Source organism: Numida meleagris, chromosome 4 (genome assembly GCF_002078875.1).
Source record: "Numida meleagris isolate 19003 breed g44 Domestic line chromosome 4, NumMel1.0, whole genome shotgun sequence".
Taxonomy (NCBI): domain Eukaryota; kingdom Metazoa; phylum Chordata; class Aves; order Galliformes; family Numididae; genus Numida; species Numida meleagris.
Genome location: NC_034412.1, coordinates 54,152,518 through 54,172,834, shown reverse-complemented (window position 1 = coordinate 54,172,834; position 20,317 = coordinate 54,152,518). Strand labels below are relative to the sequence as shown.

At 40.5% G+C, this 20,317-nt stretch overlaps 2 long non-coding RNA genes across 6 annotated transcripts in view; both read right to left on the bottom strand.

Moving 5' to 3' along the window:
• Positions 1-20,317, bottom strand: part of LOC110398367 — a 411,724-nt gene that overhangs the window by 264,344 nt on the left and 127,063 nt on the right. The window lies entirely within an intron of this gene.
• On the bottom strand, positions 6,588-14,256 carry LOC110398368. 2 transcript variants are annotated; one of them, XR_002438351.1, is made up of 3 exons: positions 14,232-14,256; positions 7,805-8,128; positions 6,588-7,685 (listed from the first exon to the last, which is right to left on the bottom strand). It is a non-coding gene; the product is annotated as an uncharacterized LOC110398368 (long non-coding RNA). The 2 variants fall into 2 exon arrangements; XR_002438352.1 differs by lacking the exon at positions 14,232-14,256 and adding an exon at positions 12,829-12,872.

The window sequence follows — 20,317 nt, the reverse complement described above, 5'->3', positions numbered from 1 at the left end:
AAAGCATAATTCCCTACTTCCTCCCTAAACTAGGAAGTATCTCCTCAAAACACTTCTGTCCCTCAAAATATGCATCTATCAAGAAAGTACTGTTTGCTTGTTCCTGAGCAGAAAGATTCCCAGCAATAGAATCCAGTCTGTCTAACCGAGAGATTTACCTTATCCTGTCATCTATTTCACACTGCTGGTTTCCGAAAGTCCCACTGCCAGTATTTGCTGCTTCCAGATGGTCAGTAAATAGCACACAAACAAAATAACCCTTGAATTTTCACATTATCATCTCTAGCAACTATTTATCCTGTATATCAAACACATCTTTGATTACATACTCAGTAGGGCAAGAAAATTATTGCCTCTTATTAAAATCTGATGATGTACACAGGGAAAAAAATTATAACCACACTGCATATCTGTTCAAGAACCATGATAAACTCATCTGTGGCAACTTCCAAATAGGACTTAATTCGTGAAGGCAGAAAACAGGTCTGTCCATTGGTTGCTATTCAGAGTGCTGCAGTTTGTAACAAGCCGTCTTTTTAAGAGTACTGGGCTACCCCACAGAATACTTTTAGTGCCCACAGACTTTTTTCTAAAATGGCGCTCCATCTGGAGCAATAAATTTCTCTTGCCTCAAACATTAAGCCTTCTTTAATCCTACAGACTAAACAACAGGTGGTAGATTATTTTTCAGAATTAGCAGCCAACTGCTAGAGCTATTCTCAGCCCAATTACTTTGGTTTGAAGTTTAAATTTCATAGCTTAATGGCAGTCTACATTTCTTAGCATTAGAAACCAAAGTCAGTCCTAGTAAGAGACTATTTCTGCATCTTTGTCTCAAAGCTTGCTGTTGGACAACTTCAACCGATTGGACATGTCCAAGAAATCTTTTGTCTGAAGACTTGCCGGCCAGGGGCAAGGAGAGATAAGCAGCCACCGATGAACAGCCTTTTGTGGGCACATCTCAAGGCAGATAACCATCCAGAGAACCTGTATGCCTACAGGTGCTACACATGACTCTAGCCTAAGTACCCAGGAATGCCATGCTGGCAGAAGAGGAGGATTACAGAAGGCACCTACAACCAAGGAGGGGCGTGCCTGATATCAGATGCCTCGTGGCGTGATACCTGTCTGCTTGCCTGATTCTTCTGGGCCTGCTACCTGAGACCTGCCTGTTTCTCTTGGACCTGCTGTCGGTTGCCTACTGTTTATGTGCTTGCTGCCTAAGGCTGGCCACTCTGCCACCACCTCCCCCTGCACCCGTACTCCTGCATCAGCCTTGGACCATTGAAATGGCGCACAATGGGACTCTGCTGAATCCTTGGTGGTGACTATCCCTGCTTTACATAATTCTGGCTCTTTTCCTATCTTTTCTATTGCCCACCTTCCCTTCCTCATAGCCCTAATTTGTAACAATTGCCGCCCTTTCCCTTTCCCATCACTTTAATTCATAATAAACTGATCAGAAAACATTTAACCTCACTTATATCTGGAGTGAGACTGAGACATATAAAACAATCTCCCCTCTCACTCTGATAATGAGAGTGAGGCAATTCTACAAGACGCGCCTCCCCATTTCCCCAGCCCCTCCATAACAAAGGAAACTTCATACTCTTACTTTGAAAGCAAAATACACTTCCTGGCATTAAAACTCCGAACATAGTACTGTGTTACTGCAAGACATAGGAATAAGATTTTCAAATGTATTCTGAGTTTTCCTAACATTTTCTCCATCTTGAGCCTTAGAAAATGAGTTACCCTTGTACCAAAAAAAGTAAGTTTAAATCAGCATTCACAGATAGCACGATTTTTGTTCCTAGCAGATATACAGGATATGAAAACATTCCCTGTACTGAGTTGATATGAATACCGAGAATGCAGAAACACACCCTGAACTCTACACAGTATCAGCTCAGTTCAGTTTAGTACTTCATGTTTCAAATTGTTTTATTCTAAATTTAATCAATAAACAAAATAGAAATCTAAGTAACACATGCTTTTAAAAAAACTTTTCATGCCAGATGACAGGAACTTTTCATTTCCATTGCCATGATAATACCTTAAAACTGGACTTCTTCCATTTCGTACCTGACTTCTTGAAAGCAGACCTTTGTCCCCCAAATTCCTATTTCAATAAGCTGGCATTTTCTGATTAAAAACATTTCCTGAGGAAAATCCTGACAAGCTCTAACGCTAAGCGCTTCTGAAAAATTCCAGTGCTGAGTGATTTAAGCCATTATCTTTGAGTTGTATAGGTGTGTATTTTTAGAAGTGTCAGTTTTTACATGGATGACCATTACAGGTGCTGCCATGGGAACAGGCTTGCAGCAGGCTATCATTAGGTACTTGAGAGCTCAGACAGCAGCTCAGCCACAGGCATCTCTCTGCTGTCACACGGCCTTACATGTTGTCAGGTGAGCTGTTTAAGGCAGTCACCTCCTTGGTGCCCACTGAGAGCCTATGGAGAACTGATCTCCCAGTGGGGTGCTTTAGGCTCCTCCCTGTCCGCTAGGGGAGGGCAGCTGCTGGTTTTGAACAAAAGGCTTCTCCACAGCTCACAGCAGAGAATGTGGATTGTGGTATGGGTAATTAGCAGAACTATCAAGTGATGACTAACATGCTCTCTTGGAGACTAGCTACTCCTGTGGCTAGATAGGGGGCAAGTGGCTGCTTGAAGAGAGCTCAGCAAGAAAGTTGGTGATACGAGCCTAGGTTACCTAAGGCCAAAGCTGTTCAGCCAATGCTCATTTCAAAGAGGGCTTTGTTGAACTTCAGCTCAATCTACCTCCAGTCTACCATCAAAAACAAAGAGAACCATCTGCCTTGTAAAGTTCACCTCCAGACTCACAGATTTCTTTTAAGTATATTTAGACACAAAAATAATTAAGGCATCACTATATATTGAGTGTGTTAATTGAAAAAAACAGGGACTAAGCACTTCACTTTAATTAGCAACTGTTCAGTATTTACTTCGGAGTTTGTCATGCTAGAACTTGCTGCCAAGGATATTTTGCCATGCATATTTTCCACATTGGTTTGAAACAAGGGGAGGATGTGGTCTACTGCACAAAGTTATACATGTTAATGCAGCAGGCATAATTTTTGATGTAATTCTAGAGAGGAACAACAGTGGTGGTGCCATGATTATTTTTGTTCAGCTCAAGCACGTGACAGACTCCAAGCCTTACTGAGGCTGTTTGCCAAACACATTACATCTCTCCTCCCTCTCTAGCCTAATGCTCTCAAGCTGCTGCAGCAACAGGACCCTCTCAAGAGCTGATTCCAGCTCAGACCCACTCCAACTTTTACCTCTGCTCTGCCCTCCTGGCTGGCTGCGCTGGCAGCCCCCAAAACATCCTTCGCTCCGTGTCCCTGCCACATGGACAGCAGTCCTGCTCTGCCACAGAGCTTATCAAGATTATTATGCTCATCACACACCCTCCAGCCAGTGTAAGGACTTACCAAGCTCTTTGGTCGTCTGTCTGCTATTTCTTCAGGCATGTCTTTGCTCTGCACCTTACATTGCATGTATGCAAGGATATATTATATTCATGACAAAGGCTTACCAGTCACTGATCTAATGCTGTGACAACACATGCAGGGAGATGTCTGCTTTCTCACATTTAGTACTGTTTTCCCTGCTGCCTTTGTTTTCTATCTTTCCTTCTCCAGGCATCTTATGCTCCTATTGCCAACCCATCCATTCATCCCCATTACTCATGAAAGACTCCTTTTTTACAACATTTACTTTAGCAACTCAGCTCAAGGACTGTCAAGAGCTCTGCCTGTTCCTGTTACTATGCAAGGCTCTAATTTCTCCTCTTTTACTCCAAAGACCCCATCTCGTATGGTTTCTACCAGGATTCAGTTCATCAGACTGGCTCCTCGCCAAACTTCCAGGAAAGGAGATTGAGTAATTTATTCCTCCAGCTGTTCTCTACAAGGCCTTGCTGCTGAGAATAGAAATGAGCTGCCAATTAGTAGTATATTATTAGAGCTTGATACCTGTAATGTAATGTCAATAGCAAGACAGGGCCACAGAATCTGTTAGTTCATAGGTCAGAATAGGCTGCAAGTCTACTTATATTGAAAGACAGAAGCAGAATAGGTCACACACCGTTTAAATTAAAGCTACAGAGTTACTGCATTTCCTTTGTATAGTCAATTCTCTAATATTAGCATGTGTGCATTGTTAAAAGACAGAACTGCCACAGACAAGTTATTCAACACCCACTTCTTCAGAGCCTGTGCTTTGTCTATAATATTTCTAGACAATAGCAGTAAACACTTTAATTTTAACCTTAGCAATAACAAAACGACAACAATAGTTCTAAAAATTGAATACAGACACAAAAACTCACAAGCCCAATTTTCAATTTAATTAAGTACCACTTCATTTGTTGCTTTTTTTTTTTTTTGATTCTTGACAGCTCAAAAGCCGACAGCAGGAAGAAACTGCTCCCGAGTGAACACTTTGAGGTAAACCCAAACTACCTGCTCTTTTTCCTTTTGAAGCAGGCATTTCTCAAAGCCAGCATTTGCATGAGTGGGATTATTAACTTATAAAAGGCAGCCCCCGTTATCCCCCTTTCTACACTGGAGGGAGGGTGGGATGAATGTAAATGGAAGATGGTGCTTATGCAAAATGAAATTGTCTCAAATAGCAGAATTTCTACACTCCCACAGTACACAAGAACAATAGGGTCCAAATATGCAGAAGTTGTACATACAGCAGACAAGGACGTGGAAGGTTTAAGCTAAAGGAATTTTCAGAACACAGCATTCCAGCAGAATCTTTGCCATCTCATAAATGGAGGGGAAGAAATAGAACCTTCTTGGGCTACTCATGCCCAGCAAGTAGGTAATGCTACCCCTCTTGAAGAAGGAACAGTGGACTGCCATTGGTGAGAAAACACTGTGAAATACTCAAGCCAGGCTAGCCTGGTCACTCATGTGTTGCTACAGGGACATTTTCAACAGCACCTTTGAGCCAGCATGAAAGATGTCATCAAGCATCTCATGAATTTAGGCATATTTGATACCAAGTAATCTGCCACATGCGCTTATCCATGTACTCTTTTGATCCGAAAGCTCTAATAAGCCTACTTAAAGCCCAAACACCAGAAAGATTTGAATGTTTTCACTAGTCTCATAGTATATAGCCTACTTTGCTACTCATTACACCTTCAGGTGAGGGTTTGCATTGCCATTATGTAACTTAATTTCCTGACAGGAAATAAGCCATTGGACTTATTACCCATTACTGGTACTTGGATATGTTTCCTGTGGGAAGCATTCCACTAATTCACACTCTTGTCATGTTTGCTGTATAGCATCTAATGTAGTTTTTCTAAATTAGATAAATAAAATATTTATATATGGTGACCTTGAAAAGAAATGTGGGCTACCAGCTCAGAATGAATTTCCTTGAATTCAATAAATATTAATAGAATACAACAAGCATCAGAGCAGAAAACGAACAACTGATACACTCCTAATGAGCGCAGTGGCATTTATTATTTAAATGACCGTTAGAAACACTCTTAGCCTTTTGAGGAATTCAGGCAGGAGTAGTAGACAGATGCTGCTGTATGCAGGAAATTAATCATTCCTTCTGTGCAAAGCAGGACCAATTAATTCATGTTGTGGTGTTTTTTTTTTTGTTTGTTTTGTTTTTCTCCTTCTTCCAGTAAAGAAAGGCAAAATCAAATTAAAATCTGAATCTTTTCCTAGGTATCTAACATGTAGCAGGAAGTACTGCTATGGCTGCTGTGTAGAAGACACCACCACACACACTACTGTTTTGCATCTAGAAATAGAAGCTCTGGTCAAGAACGGAAGCTGGTGGGCATTAGCAGATCTCATAAGCAGTGTAACAGACATATACAGGACTGACTTTTAGATTCAAGTTTCATCACATTGGGATCTGGGTAAGACAAGTTTCTAACACTTGATTAAAACCAACAGACCCATGGTGATATACACCAACTAAGGCCATAGCACACAATTTTAAGTGTTGAAAAATAAATGTGTGGTGATATGCACAACTATCTGCTTCAATTCTACAGTGACTGCGCCCAGCAAGTGTTAAACACCAGAAACCCAGAGTGGTCCAGTCAACTGTCCTTGCCCTAACACTGACCTCCTGTACCAGCACCAAAGAGTTACACAAGCTCTTACTTACCAGGTAGCACCTCATCTCCCAAAATCAGAAACTGGAGAATACTGTCCAGCATAAAAATGGCCAGAGAAAAAGGTATCAAGTTAGCACTGGTATAAACAGACCCTGAAGTCAGACAAAGGCTTTAAGTTGCACATTGCACATTTTGCATTAGACAGAGCAATCACAGGAGATCTGTCACAATGAAGTTCTGATACTGGTTTCAATGTAATTCTGATTATTGCCGAGGAGATTTAGAGATGAAAAGAGAAACAAAATAAATCATGTCAAGTATCGTGCTTACTAGGATACAGGACAAATAGGAAAAAAAAAAATCAGTGTACTCTACTGATATAATCAGCACTGCTTGGCATCTGAAAAAGTAACTTTTTAAATGAGAGAATGCCATTTAACATGTTTTTCAAATCAGGCTGAGTGAAAATGGAAACAAAAATTAGCTTTTTTTTTTTTAGTATGTAAAGCAACAGTGTTAAAGGCTTAGTACTACTTGCTCCTGGTAAATCTTAGCAAAAGATAACAGAAAGCCGAAGCTCTTAGGCATCCTCTTATTAAAGATAAATGCAGCAGAAGAGGCACACTTCTTATCTCTCTTGCTACTGTATGTCCTTAGTTTCACACCTTGGTTTGCTGGCTGTTAAACAAGGGAAACTCTTGCTTTATGGCTGGCTTATAAGCATACGTCAACAGAGAAGATTTTGAAAGGTTATAAAATTTTGAGTAGCCTGAGTCTGCTTAGATAAGACACTGGAAAAATAGGGAAGATGTTTGAAGCCACTCTACCCTTCCCTGCTGATGGGCAGGCTGCTCACAAAAGGCTGGAGGCAAGAGGCTTTCTGCTTCCCAGCCCCAGCCAAGCCCTTGAGTATTCACTGTCACAATTGGTGCCACCTGGTGAATGGCATCATCCATGATAATATAGAAGGTAAGCTCACAAGATTTTTCTTATAAACTTCAGAGTTTAAAAGAGAGAACTTCATTTAGCATAAATCAGCAAAGCGGCTCTCATTGCCGAAGAACTATTTCAATGAAGACTAGGCAGGGAAATGACCAAGCAGAGGGTAGGCTGACAGTGCTGGAATAGAAGCTGGGGGAAAGGATGACATTTAACTTTAAAGATTGCATTTGTAGAGGTCAGGTCTCTAGGTGCCTGTACATCATGCTGGTCAAGTTATTTCACAATTGCCTAGATAAAGTCAGATGTTTACTGCAAGGTAGATAGTAATCATCTACTTGAAAATCATGAGAAAGCTTCCTAGCAGCTGTTAAGTCCCTTGTAAGAATAAGACTGAAGCTGAAGTGTTCCTTTTTGTTCCTTCTTTCTCCCCCCACACCTCCAAACTCATTGCAACAGTTCATGTGAATTTAGTGTTATGGAAAAGTACAGACCTAAACCTTCATAGACTGAATTAGTAAATTCACCACCAGTACAAAAAGGACAGGTAGTAGCTGGACAACTTGTTGAGGGAAACTTCTCAATATTTTCCACGACACCACAACACAACCACACCTGCAAACAAAAAAAAAGTTCTGCCATTTTATCCTCTTGCTGCTAAACACAACACCAGAACCTGGCAGCTTCTGCCACAGTTCATTCATATGCAAGGCCACATTTCAGCACGCACTTACCATTGAACAGGTGTTTACAGTCAGTTGACTTCACTGCTTTCCATCTCCACACATTTACAAGCAGAACACTTTAGGTTTTGTGGCACTGAGCAGAAGCAGGTGTCTTGGTGCTGAATATTTGCACATTAGACAACAAAAAGATCCTCCCCAGCAAGGCAGTGCTCTGAAGGCTTTTCTAACGACTCACAAAGACATTAAACAGAAGGCAGGGACATGGCAGAGATTAGAGCGCTGGCATGGCTTCAAGCCCTGGTCTGCCACTCACCTCCTCTGATCTCAGACAAATGATTTAGGATAATGGCACTCCTCGGCTTCTCAGAGATGCTGCAAGAAGAACAGATATAGTGGTGATTGAAAACCTTGCAACCACCTACAAAGAGGTGATGGGTCATCTCTGCGTCTGAAATTAAGAGCTATTTTGGGGAAAAAGAGCATGAAAGTAAAGCATACTCAACTATCTTTCCATGGGATTGAATCACTTTGATATTTTCACACAAAAGAAAGTCTTGCCAAACACAGACATAACTCTCCATGTTAATAGGAGATAAATTCTCATTAAACAGCAAACATTATTAATTCCTCTTCAAACTAGAGGGTAGCTTAGCAACTTCTAGGTAGATTGTAAAGAGAAGAATTAATAGATAAGCATTTGCTTAGCTAAGATAATGGTAAAATGGCAACCACTACTCAACTATGAAGTATTTCCATTCAATTATCTCTGTCAGTAAGATCATTTGTCTACAATACACACTGATATTTGTGCGCTTTACAACAGAAACTATGAAAACATCCATATGTATCTTTGGAAGATCAACAAACTTTTGGGTCTCTTAGTCATTTGGTATAACTACGCAGGAACATTAATACCTCCAAATTTTATAGAGCTTACACCCTCGGTATCACTCCACATATTCCTCCACAAGCAGATGTTCCAGCCTGGCAGTAAAACCTGCTGAAAGTCTGCTTTTCTAACCAGATAAAAGGACATTCAAGCCCCCCGTGGCTCTCACTCACAGTTTAGTTGCAGCTAGATGAATTAGTGGCTGAAACACTTCCAAACCACCCATGATGTGCATTCAATGCTGGTAATGAACACCCTTAAATTTCTCTATAATCAAATCTGGACTTCTTTCGTGTACCCTGCAAGCACAAGACTTAGTTCATATGAAGAAGTACATCCAGGTGAGCAAATACCTGCACATGAAAAACTTCTCTTCTCATCCTGACCTCTGTTAATTTATAACAGATGGTGTTTCCAGTGGAGCTTTGACATTTAGTTTTACTCAGGATGTAACACTGTCATTACTAACAGTGATTTCCACTATGGCATCAGAACCTGTAAACGGTTCACAAAGTCCACATAGTCCTCTGCACCTGAACTTTCAAAATAGGTCTGCAGTGACTGGAAAATATACAATCAAAGAATCACCAATATTGGAAAGACCTAAGAGCATCCAGTCCAACCATTTGTTTGCAAGTCCATTGGTTGACTGCTCACTAGTATCAGAAGTAGTAGAGGCAAATTGTTATAATCTGTAGAAAAGCTCTTCTGGACCTCTCCAGCTCTAGTTGGTCTACAGCAAACCAAACATCAACAGAAGAAGCTGCAGAGAGATGAACAACAGGGCTCCCAAAACAGTGAAAAGCCAGCTTCAATCAAGCAGTGGCTTAGTTAGACAGACACCCAGTGCTGATCTAATCCTCTCAGCTGATGGACACCTCCCCTCATTACAGCTGTAACAGAATGATCCCTTCTGAAGGTCACAGGCTGTGTGTTACATTATCCATCATTGGAAAGATGGAAAACATCACAGTTCTTCCATTCCTAAAGCAAAGGGTTCAGATGTGCAAGAGTTAAATCTCTTGCAGTTGCTTTCTCCAAATATTGCTCTGTGGAGTGCAGTACACCTCTGCTCACAATGCCTGTTTAACCTGTCTCCCTTTCAATAAACAAAGAGCAACTTCAAAAAAACCCTAAAGTTCAACTCATTATTCTGGTAAAAAGAACTTAACTGAAAGAATATGCTGTACAATAGAAGGCAGACAGAATACCTTCTATGTTATATGGAGGAACATAATGAATTTAAACATTTATCAGATGTTTCTCATATTCTGTGAAAAAAATCTGAAAATCCATATACAGTATCCAATCTTCTAATCACTTCCACATTCCAGAAGCTAATCCCTGTGACTCTCCATCGGATAAGGCACTGTGTTACAGGTAAGCATGTAATACTGCAGAGAAAGCAATTTAAAGCCTTTCTTTATAGAAATCATCCTTGATTGAAGCATCTGTGATTTTGTTTATGCAAGTGATACTAAAAACAGTTTCTCAATGAACACAGCTTCTTACACAGCTATCTTATTTCAAAGCTGCATGTCTGAACTGGGTTTCAAAGGACATTAGGCTAAAAATGCATTAAGACCTTTGACTCACAAGATCATTTTTATCTATGCTGAAGTGTAATTGAAAAGGAAAAAACTCAAGCTAGAAGCATGTTCTCTACATTAAAGAGATCATATACAGTAGGAGAAAGACTCCACCCTTCTCTCCACTTTTTTTTTTTTAAGTCCAAACAAATATATGCCATACTTCATGTCAATAACTAACTACACATGTGTTTAAGAGCATTGTTTAAAGTCACGCCTGTTTAGTAAAGGCAGAAGAGACTCACAGAATTCAAAAGTACATAAGCACATACTACAATACTTTGAAGAACTGCTTTTGATTCCACGGAGAAGAATTTCAGAGGGAAAAGGAAGTCTCCCTGAGTTGTTAAATTGAACTCCATTTATGATTTCTGATTCACTGGTAAAAAGACTCCATCTGCAGCACTTAATTTCTAACAAAGAAGCTCTGTAATTACCTCTTGGAGGTTGCCAGTGTAAACACAACATAACACAAATAGCTTCTTCACAGATTAGGATTAATGCAACACATGATATATCATTAGAAGACACATATCATTAAAGGTTAATCCTCAGCAGCAAGTGATACTAATGGACTTTCCATTGAATACCCTAACAGCAAAGCTGAGAAAGAAAAAACCTGCCTCAGATACTTAATTATCTATACTGTATACGCAAATATCCAGAATTTGATGGGGGTCTTTACTTTTCACTTCTGAGCACCACATAAGTAATTCATGACAAGCCACTACTAATGCTGCCTTTGAGTGCAAGCTGCAGTGAAAATTAAGCACTAATGACTTCAGAGGTAGGGTGTCCATAAAATGAGTAGACACTTAACAGATCACCCATACCATTTGAATATGAGTGAGGGAAGGCTATGAATTAGCCCAGTGTTTCACTACATTTCTAAAAACACCAGGAACATCAAGAATGGTTATACAGGCAGCATGAGACTTGCTACAAACAAGTGTTCACATTAGCATTACTAAGAAGGAATCCTCCAGACTTTCAAGCTATCCACATGAGTATATCTTTGATTCAGTTATTACGGTAAGCCTAATCTGGAGAAATAGCAACATGTTTAACACAATATTAAAATATCAAGCATTGATAAAAAATTACAAAATAAGTTGTTCCGAAGTGAATAATATATTAATAAGCTAATACATTTTCCCCTGACAAAACAACAATTAGGCTGTCTATAGAGATGCTTCAGTACAACTTGTTTTCCATCCTACTTTGCTTTTAGCCTTCCAACCCTCAAAATATTGGAAGAAAAAATAAGCAGAAACAACTTCAAGGAACAAGACAAACCGATGGGCCCAGTGTTCACCCACTCTTGAATTTAAGTACTTCTTGAGTTGCATTATTGCTCTGTGAGATCACAGCCTCTCTGAATCCATTTGAATAGCCCTGTGGGGCTGCAACAATCTACACACATACAAGATATGATTTAGATTACAAATAGAGAAGGGAGATGTGACTTTTAGAGTGATACCTTCACTGAAAGCTGGGCTTGTAGACCAGAGATGCTTCTGGCTGCTTCGATTTTTGACAAGAGTGAAGATTAATGGAACATGTATTTAGAATCAATAAGCCTGAATTTTAGCATGGTTGGGTGGTAAAGGCACGCAAGCTGACATGCATTAGAAATAGTGAAATCAGATCATTAAAAGTAGAAGGACAAGAGGGGAAAAATTACATTTTCCAGAGCTACAGAGCAGTTCTTCCAGTGGATTCACAATACAAAAGTAGTAAAATAAATAAATACATCCAAATACAGATGCTGTACAATTAGGTTGAATGCTTTGTATTTTATTGCAGGCAAAAGAAAGAAGTAGTCGCACCCTTTGTAACACACTGAGATTAATCATGCTTTTCAGGTCTGGCAGAAAACAAGGACAGGATAAAAAGACCACTGCCATCAGAGCGGCACTCCCTGAATTTAACAAGGTAAACCTCCCGTCCAGCTGAAATAATGAAATTATCAAGGTCTGGGAAGCACAAGAGCAAAAAAGCATAGATGATTTCAAACAGATTGAGGACTCCACCTCCGCATGCATCTCAGAGCTAACATTTACCCATCTCAAACAGGAGAGGAGAGTTTGACCATCAGTGGGAACATCTCTCTCTCCAGACCAAGCAGGATGCCCAGACACGTGGGTAACATAGCCAGTCTACTCAGCTTTTAAGGAGCTATTTCCTGTTTCGGCAGATACATGTCAGACCTGCAAAGACTCACCAGTTCTTTGCAAGACTGGTGGATCTTGTCCATTCACTACCACACCAGCCTTCCTATCAGAGACCATGCATCAAAGGCAGAAGAAGCCACATGGGAAAAGTCATGATGCTGCCTAGTAGTTGGGAGCCTCTGCTTTTCAACAGGGTCCCACACTTGTAAAAGCACTGCAAGCAAAGTGTCTTCCTGCAGCCCGAGCCCAGCCAGTCCCACTCCCAGTGAGCAGCACATCCATCACACTGGGTGAGAGATGCTTACAGACAAAATGCATTTTCCCCTCACCAAGAAGTGTTTGCAGGAGAGGAGATCTTTCACCAAGAGGTCCCTTTCACCTGCTGGAAATGGGAGGAGGCATACCAATAAATGAACATACCATGGCTTCCCTTGTGCCACGCAGCATCCCCAGAAGATTTACCACTGGAGATACGAAAATCATAGAGGATAGGCTCAAGAAATGTGACAACCATGGCCAAATTGGCCCCCTATTCAGGGCCAGAAGTAGCCATACTAGGCAGCCAAGTTAAAGCAATCAGTTCCCGTTGCCTAAGTCATAAACTCAACTGGTATGACACTACCCCTGAACCTGTGGAACAAGATTACAGCTGAACTAACTGGAATCAGTGAGACAGTGCAATGCATACAGCAATAAACCCAACACAGAAGTGACAGAAAATATTTTTTTTGCCAATGCTGGAAATTCTCAGACTTTAATATACAAAATACAACCCTTAGTCTTGGGATTCAAGTTGATTACACTGTAATTGCTAACCCCAGGATTTCTTTTTTTCTTTTTATGAGGGTGGCAGTTCTGCCTAGAATCAGCCTCATGCCTTCGCTCTGCTCCCAGCCAATCTTCCTCAGCAAGCACAGAGATGCGTGCTCAGTAGTCTAGCTATGTGACTAGTGCCATGCTCCTGCCTTTGTTTCATCACAAAATGGGATTTGTGACTATCTAAAATGGAAATACTACTTTTCAGCATGAGAACTCCACTTGCTTATGGGAATCTTATGTTAATGTATATTTCTCTTTTTGCATAAGTAAAACTGTAAGAAAAAACCCTTTGAAAAGTGCTTGTAACTAGCTGGGGAACAACTCCTGAGAGAACTGTTATACAGCGGTTAGCGAATTACCTTTTACAGAGTAGCAGCAGCTAAATTATCAATATCCAGCAAGTGGCTGTCTTGATTACAGTAAAACCTAAAGGCAATACAGCCTCTTCAAGGGAAGAACCAACCGCGTTGCCATTTGCAGAATAAATTCAATTATTTTGTGTCAAGTCTTTGATTTCTTTTGCTTCTTTTAGACTTTGAAGGTCAAGTTATACATCAAAACCTGTCTTCCACAAACTCTGCCTCAAAAAGAGGCAAGTTTAAACTATGATGGTGAAGGGGAGAAATAATGTGAAAATTGATATGGAAAACCTGCCTAGCCAGCCATATTGTTCCACGTGGCCCTCAGGGACTCAGCAAAAGTCAAGACAGCCTCAGTTTTTGAGAACGCAGAGGAACATAGTAGTGTTAACTAAGGAAAAACAAAAGCCAACCAAAAACACCATCCAAAACCAAGAACTAAACCACATCTTTTTGCATTTGTCTACAAAGCCTCATTTAATCTGTCTCAACCATCACACCTAAGCTTTCACTATTGTAATGCTATAACATGATGGAAAGTACAGCAATAATAGTGGAATGGCACAATCCTAAGCTACAGCAAATGAGAGCAGGCCCAAATGCAGGAGCCGTGGATGCAGAAACAAAGGAAGAAAAATTGCTTACTTTTGGAAGGCCTCCCATAGACAGGGATCTCCAGCAAAATACCCCCCCCAGTAACCCTTAAATGAGGTCTGGGAAGGGATGGATCCAGGCTCCACCCCTTCCGGTCACTCAGGAGCATTGCACGCACCTGAGCTCCCCTGGGTTGGCCCTGCCTTCCCACCAGGTGCTCAACCACTGGTTCAAGCCTGGATTTAGCAATTCCACTACAGCTATTTATAGGGCAGTCACGTTCCAATCTCCATTTATTGTGCTTCATTGTAACACGTTTTAAGACAGAAGGTCTCAAGGTTGTGGCTGACTCCTTATGATGTGAAAATAATTTGCTTACTTTAATAACACAGTCTCAAGCTTACCACTGTCAGCAGAAGCCTTCATAAGGTCCTCTGCTGTTTAGTCATTTCATTATGTTGGATTTCTGGGAAAGACTTTGAGTAAGCAAAGCTCTGCAAGAGAAAAGCAGCTTGGAATTTTCCCACCGCCTTTCTCTTCTCACTTATCAAAGACATTTTTAAGAAGCCTTTATTTTATCTAACGATGGGATTTTCAGACAGATGCCACCTAATTGATTATAACCTGTCCTTGAGTTTTCGCTAACACTAGGGTGCAAAACTCCGAATACCAAATTAGTGTCGTTCCCTCTAGATGAACACAGCTTCCTGAGAAACAGCCTGCCTACTGGGAAATGAATCAGGGACACTCAGATTTAGATATGTGTGGGACCAAGTGGCATCATAACAACAATTCATGTCTAGAAACATGCCTGTGCAAGGAAACTAAGGGATAACTTGAGTTCAGACACCTCATGAGTAGCTAAAGACATAGGGATCTCAACCTTTCAGAGGAAGTGCTAGAAGAGACTAAACCTCTAAGAACAAAAGCAAATTATATACTGGATTTTACCAGTACCTCAAATCCCACAGAAAGAGTGCATTTTATGGACATTAAGGAGATATTACACATTTTCCCTGAGAGCTGACAATCACCTCGTGATGAAGCTTGACATTAATAAATAACATTTGCCTTGCATTTCACTATTTGAATATATTGACACTAACTGCCTTCTTGGGGTACAGCACAACCCAGAACTCACCAACTTTCCTCTTCTTCCATCTGCAAAGTGGGCTTTGTCATTAGAAAGGCATAGGTAAATTCCAACCTGATTTCAATTTACTGATAGAACATCCTTTGAAATCTTGTCATTACTTCAGACTAGAAAACTGAAAAAAGCAGTAGCTTGTTTCTTATGCAGGTGAGAATTTTACCCTACACCAAGTGGCTAGAAGCTAGGTATATAGCCTAAATTAGTTATCTTGAAACAAAGCACCATTTGCAGACAACTCACTCTTCCACCATACCATAAGGAGCTTAAATTGTTGCTTAGGTATTGCCTTGCAGATGGGCAGATTACTCCTTCCCCAGGAGTCCTCCTTTGCATAGTCTAGTCTTCATTTTTCTGCCAGAGCTGAAATGGCAACCAGTAATAACAATTATTTATTTTGAATCAGTTCCTTTCAGCTACTGAACTGTAACAGTATCCCAATTGTTCCAATAGAAGTTTCCTCTCTCTCCTCCATTGGAGAAGCTGCTGATTTCTTTCAGAAGAAGAATTATGAAGAATTTTTTTATGCCTGTAGAGTGACCTAATCACTTTTCAGTAGTCCGAAAGAAATTCACACTAAAGCTGCAGATGTGCAATAACTGTATCACTACTCATCAAAAGGTTGAGGCATTGTACAGCATTTGTTACTGATGGGAGAGATGGAACCATGTTGGCCTACTGCACCAACAATCTGTGAGACTGAATGCAGCTAGTTAGTCAGAGTTACAACAAGAGACCAGAAAAAGCATCTTTGCAGCTGGTCTTTTGTGCCTACACTTTTTTTCCACAGAATCAGCGAGAAAGCAGCTCAAAACATGCAGAATTGCTTTTAGAAGGCCTATGAAAGAGTCTCACTTCAGACACACACTGGATTTTCTTACTGTCCCAGATATTAGTTCCCATTCAGTGCTGCAGAGTATTTGGAGCTGCTTCTACCTGCTCCAAAAAACAATAAGTGAAAACCCTCCAGTATGACTCCAGTGGATTTAACAACACATGGAGACAGTGAGAGATCTTCATGGCACCTCAGCTTTCCAACACAAAGACATTAAGACATGCACTAATAAAAAACCTGTAACACAAAACACTATGTTCAAACAAATAAATAAAGTCACCAGATGCCAATTCAGAGGAGGAATTCCCATAGAAAGAGAAACACTGAGAAGCAAACCACAAAAAGGTTGGCACAAGAGCTCAATTAATGACCTTTATAAAGCGCTCTGTGCACACAAAGCCCAGCTGTACTTTTTGGTTCAGTCTGAAAAGGATTTCTTTACAGATTTCAACTATGCAGGTGCAGATGAGTAGACAGAAGGCCAGGGACAAGGACAGCACTTATGGAGTAACCAGAGACTGGTTTAGCCTCTGGTTATTAAGTCAGTTTAGGCTTCACCTGAGTTTCATGCTTACAGTGTGTATGGGAATCCCATCATGTGGAGCTGGAAGTCAGAAGCTGGAGTCTCCCAAAAGTGGAAGACAGACTTCTCAGTACCTCTCACGGTACCTCCTTTGCCCTTTCCCTTTTAGTACTCCTCATCCTCACTTACTGCAAAGGTCTTCCATAAGGGATGTGTGGTTACATCCTGGCTCCCTCATGTTCATCACCAAACGAGCATGAACGACACATTTCTTTCTGAAAGGTGGAAGGGAGATGAATGGTTCAAACCACCTCTGTTCCTGGTTTGCCCACATGCATGGAGAATTTATGTTCTACAACATAAGTCCAAGGACCTGGTGACTCTTTGTCACAGAATTTGACAGAAATGGACCTTAAAACTCTGAGCACCGTACTAGCTGGGAAACATTCATTTCCCCTTGGAATGGTACTGCAGACTTTAATTGGCTTGGGAAAAACAAACAACAAACTAACCCAGCCTCCTTCTCCCCACACCAAGACCTGCATAGTACAGCTCCAATTACCCAAATACTTCATGGGATAACCAAAAATACCAGTTAGATTTTGGAACTACCACCCTGGGCTGTAAACACCACATATCCGGGCTGTGGATGTCTTACAGACTGCAGTGCTTCTTGTCTGGCTCTCCAGGTTTTGCAAGCAGCCAAGCTGTGCTCAAGGGGCAGGCCAGAGGATTCTCTGCAGCTAGCTAGCTCTGATAACAAGACAACACTCATACAAGGAACACCAAGAATATGGAAGGAGATGCCAGACATCTGTGTTAGCAATGTGGCGTAGGGAATATAACTTTCCCCTCTTGTGGCCTTCACCACATCCAATATTCCGTTCGTAACTTGTCGCCCTGCCCGCAAGGACTTCTTCCCGTCCCCGGCCACCCGCCGCATATACACATCAATATGATGAGCGGCAAAATGGTGTTTATTGGTAAAAGCTACAGAACTATATAGTATTTCTTATCTTTTTACTAGACTGTTCCAGAAGCTCATACGGGCTCCCAGCCAATCATATTGAATATCCCGCTTCTGACCTCTTACTTCCGAAAGGCCATATACGGGGTTGTTATACACCTTGTTATGAAAACAGAGAAGGAGAGCCTCTCCTTCTTACGACACGGGTTCAAGTAAAGTAGGTGAACCAATAGCAAGCATATGGGGAAGGGCCTTCCGCGTTACAGCCCGAATGCCCCGTAACACGCCTGATACAACACCCTCTCTTCATCAATCCAATCTACCTAGCTAGATTCACTTAACTGGTGCACATCAAGAAAGTATTTATCTCACTATGGCACATGCTCTTGGAAGTATATCAAGCATCACAGAACCAATGCTGTGTCTAGTACACAATTATACCTAAACAGAAATAGCTGTAGATTTAATTATTTTACATGCAAAACAACAAAGAGAGCTTGAATTTTCTTTAAAAACATGCAACCTGCCATACAAGAGTTCACCAAGCCCAAAGTAGCCAAGGAACTTGAAGGGGCCAGGCATTCACCAAAAGTCAGCAGTGACCAAATTAATAATTTAGTCAAGCACCCTGGGGCTAAGTGGACTGTCAGCAAGATGTGTGCTGCATGTGCAGCTTGGTATTGGAGTTAGCATTTACTGAAAGTGAAAAGCAAAAGAAAAACACAAAATATCCCATGAAAGAACAATTAACATGAGAAATTGCATCGTGAATTTCAAGTGACATTTTAAATGTAAATTATTTTTATTTTATGCATTATAAAAATATATATGAATACATTTTAATTTAGAGAGTATAATAGAAGAGGACCAGAAGAGGACATCCAAGAAGCCTAAAACAAGTTTAATTTTGGAATTCCAATTCATGTAAAACTAACCACCTTACTCCAAGGATAAAGAGAAGACACCGTTAGCTCATGTCACGCTCCACCATAGGATTGTCACTTCTGAGGAGAGATCTGTGTGCTAAACCATTTTGTTGGTGGCTAATGGTATAAGCTGTCAAGATTTGTGATCACGTTCTAGCTCTGACAAAGCTTCAACTTTGTCTTCCACAAATTACATGTCTCTTAAAACAATCCCTCAGGATCTGGTTATGTTGCAAGAAAGACCAGAGGACTTTATAAAATGCTGCCCTGACACAGATTTTTGAAAAGTAATGGCTTTCCATGGCTTGTTGGAGACAGGCCATGAAGCAAAACTCCACATTTACTGCAACTTCTTACAGCTCTGACTATGCACACAGATGTAAACATGCCTTTGTTATTTCATTCCAAAAATCAGAACAGCAGAGAGCTGACGCTTTTTTTTTTTTTTTTTTTTATAATTTATTTTTAGTTTGGGGAAAAAAAACAACAACAGATTAATTCATCTTTTCCTATCCAGTAAGGAGGCAGCAGTAACCTAACAGAAAAATATTTTTCCCCTAAGCAGTTGGGAATTCTAACTTAAGAGAAAAACGCATCAAAGGCTGAAACACCAGAGCTGAAAGTCTTCCATTCAGAAATACTGCAGCAAAACCTCATAGGAGCTATAGCCATCTTTAAGAGTTTGTATATGACACCTGAATCCAGTCTGCCCTTGCTGGTCTACACATCCCACAAACCTTCACAAACTTGCTTCCTTCCTGGGGTGGAGATGTATAACAGTACTTGGCTTGCAATGCATCCTGCAGCCTAATGCATGACAAACACTTTTCTAGTAGCAGATGATGGCTTGATGCAGTCATCATCTTTGTTGTACTTTAGAGCTGGAGCCTTAACTATTTTCATATGCTAAAGAATTAACAGAACAAGTTCTGAGCAAAATATTTTGGGCCAAAACAAACTCCAGCAGAGACACTGTTTTTCCTTTACATGCTGCAAAATCAGATGAGGTATGATGTAATCTTTAAAGGAGGACTTTCACAGTCTTCAAGTGTTCTACATAGTCTCAGCAGTGGAATTTACTATGGTCAAAAAGCCTCTATGAGACAAATGTCAAAGTGAGAAAAGAGCTAAGAAAAGTTAATAGTATGCCTTTAATAGCATGCTGGCTCTTCATCACAAGGCAAATGTCTAGCCAGAGATTCAGTTGTGCTACAACAACAGTTTGCAAAAATGAATGCAGCAGCATTGTAAATGCTGAGCTACTGTTACATTTTTAAGCATGAATGACTTACTTTTAACAGAATGCTTCGGCTCGCAATTATTATACAGAAAATGACAGCAGACTGGAATACCACAAAAAACTTTCAAATCTCCTGAGACACATTCAATATGTCAGTAACTCACAGGGTTTTCAAAACTCACTTTCAACAGAATACAGACTCCTCCAGCAGGGCAAGAAAGACCTCCCCCCTCCTCACCTACCTTTTAAAAATAGTTTCTCTATATGAAAGTTGAAGTAAAAGGAAGAATTTCATAACCATTCCTAAAAATATATGAAAAAAATCTAAAACAATCTCAAAGCTAATCCAATTAATCTACACGTGCAGCCAGAGAACATATATTTCACTGAGTAGGAAAGGTGAATATATTGTCTATAAATGTTTAACAGCCTGCTGTTTACTCAAGGCAGACAGAGGGAGCTGTTGCTATTCAAAAGAGAGATGATGGCCTCAGAC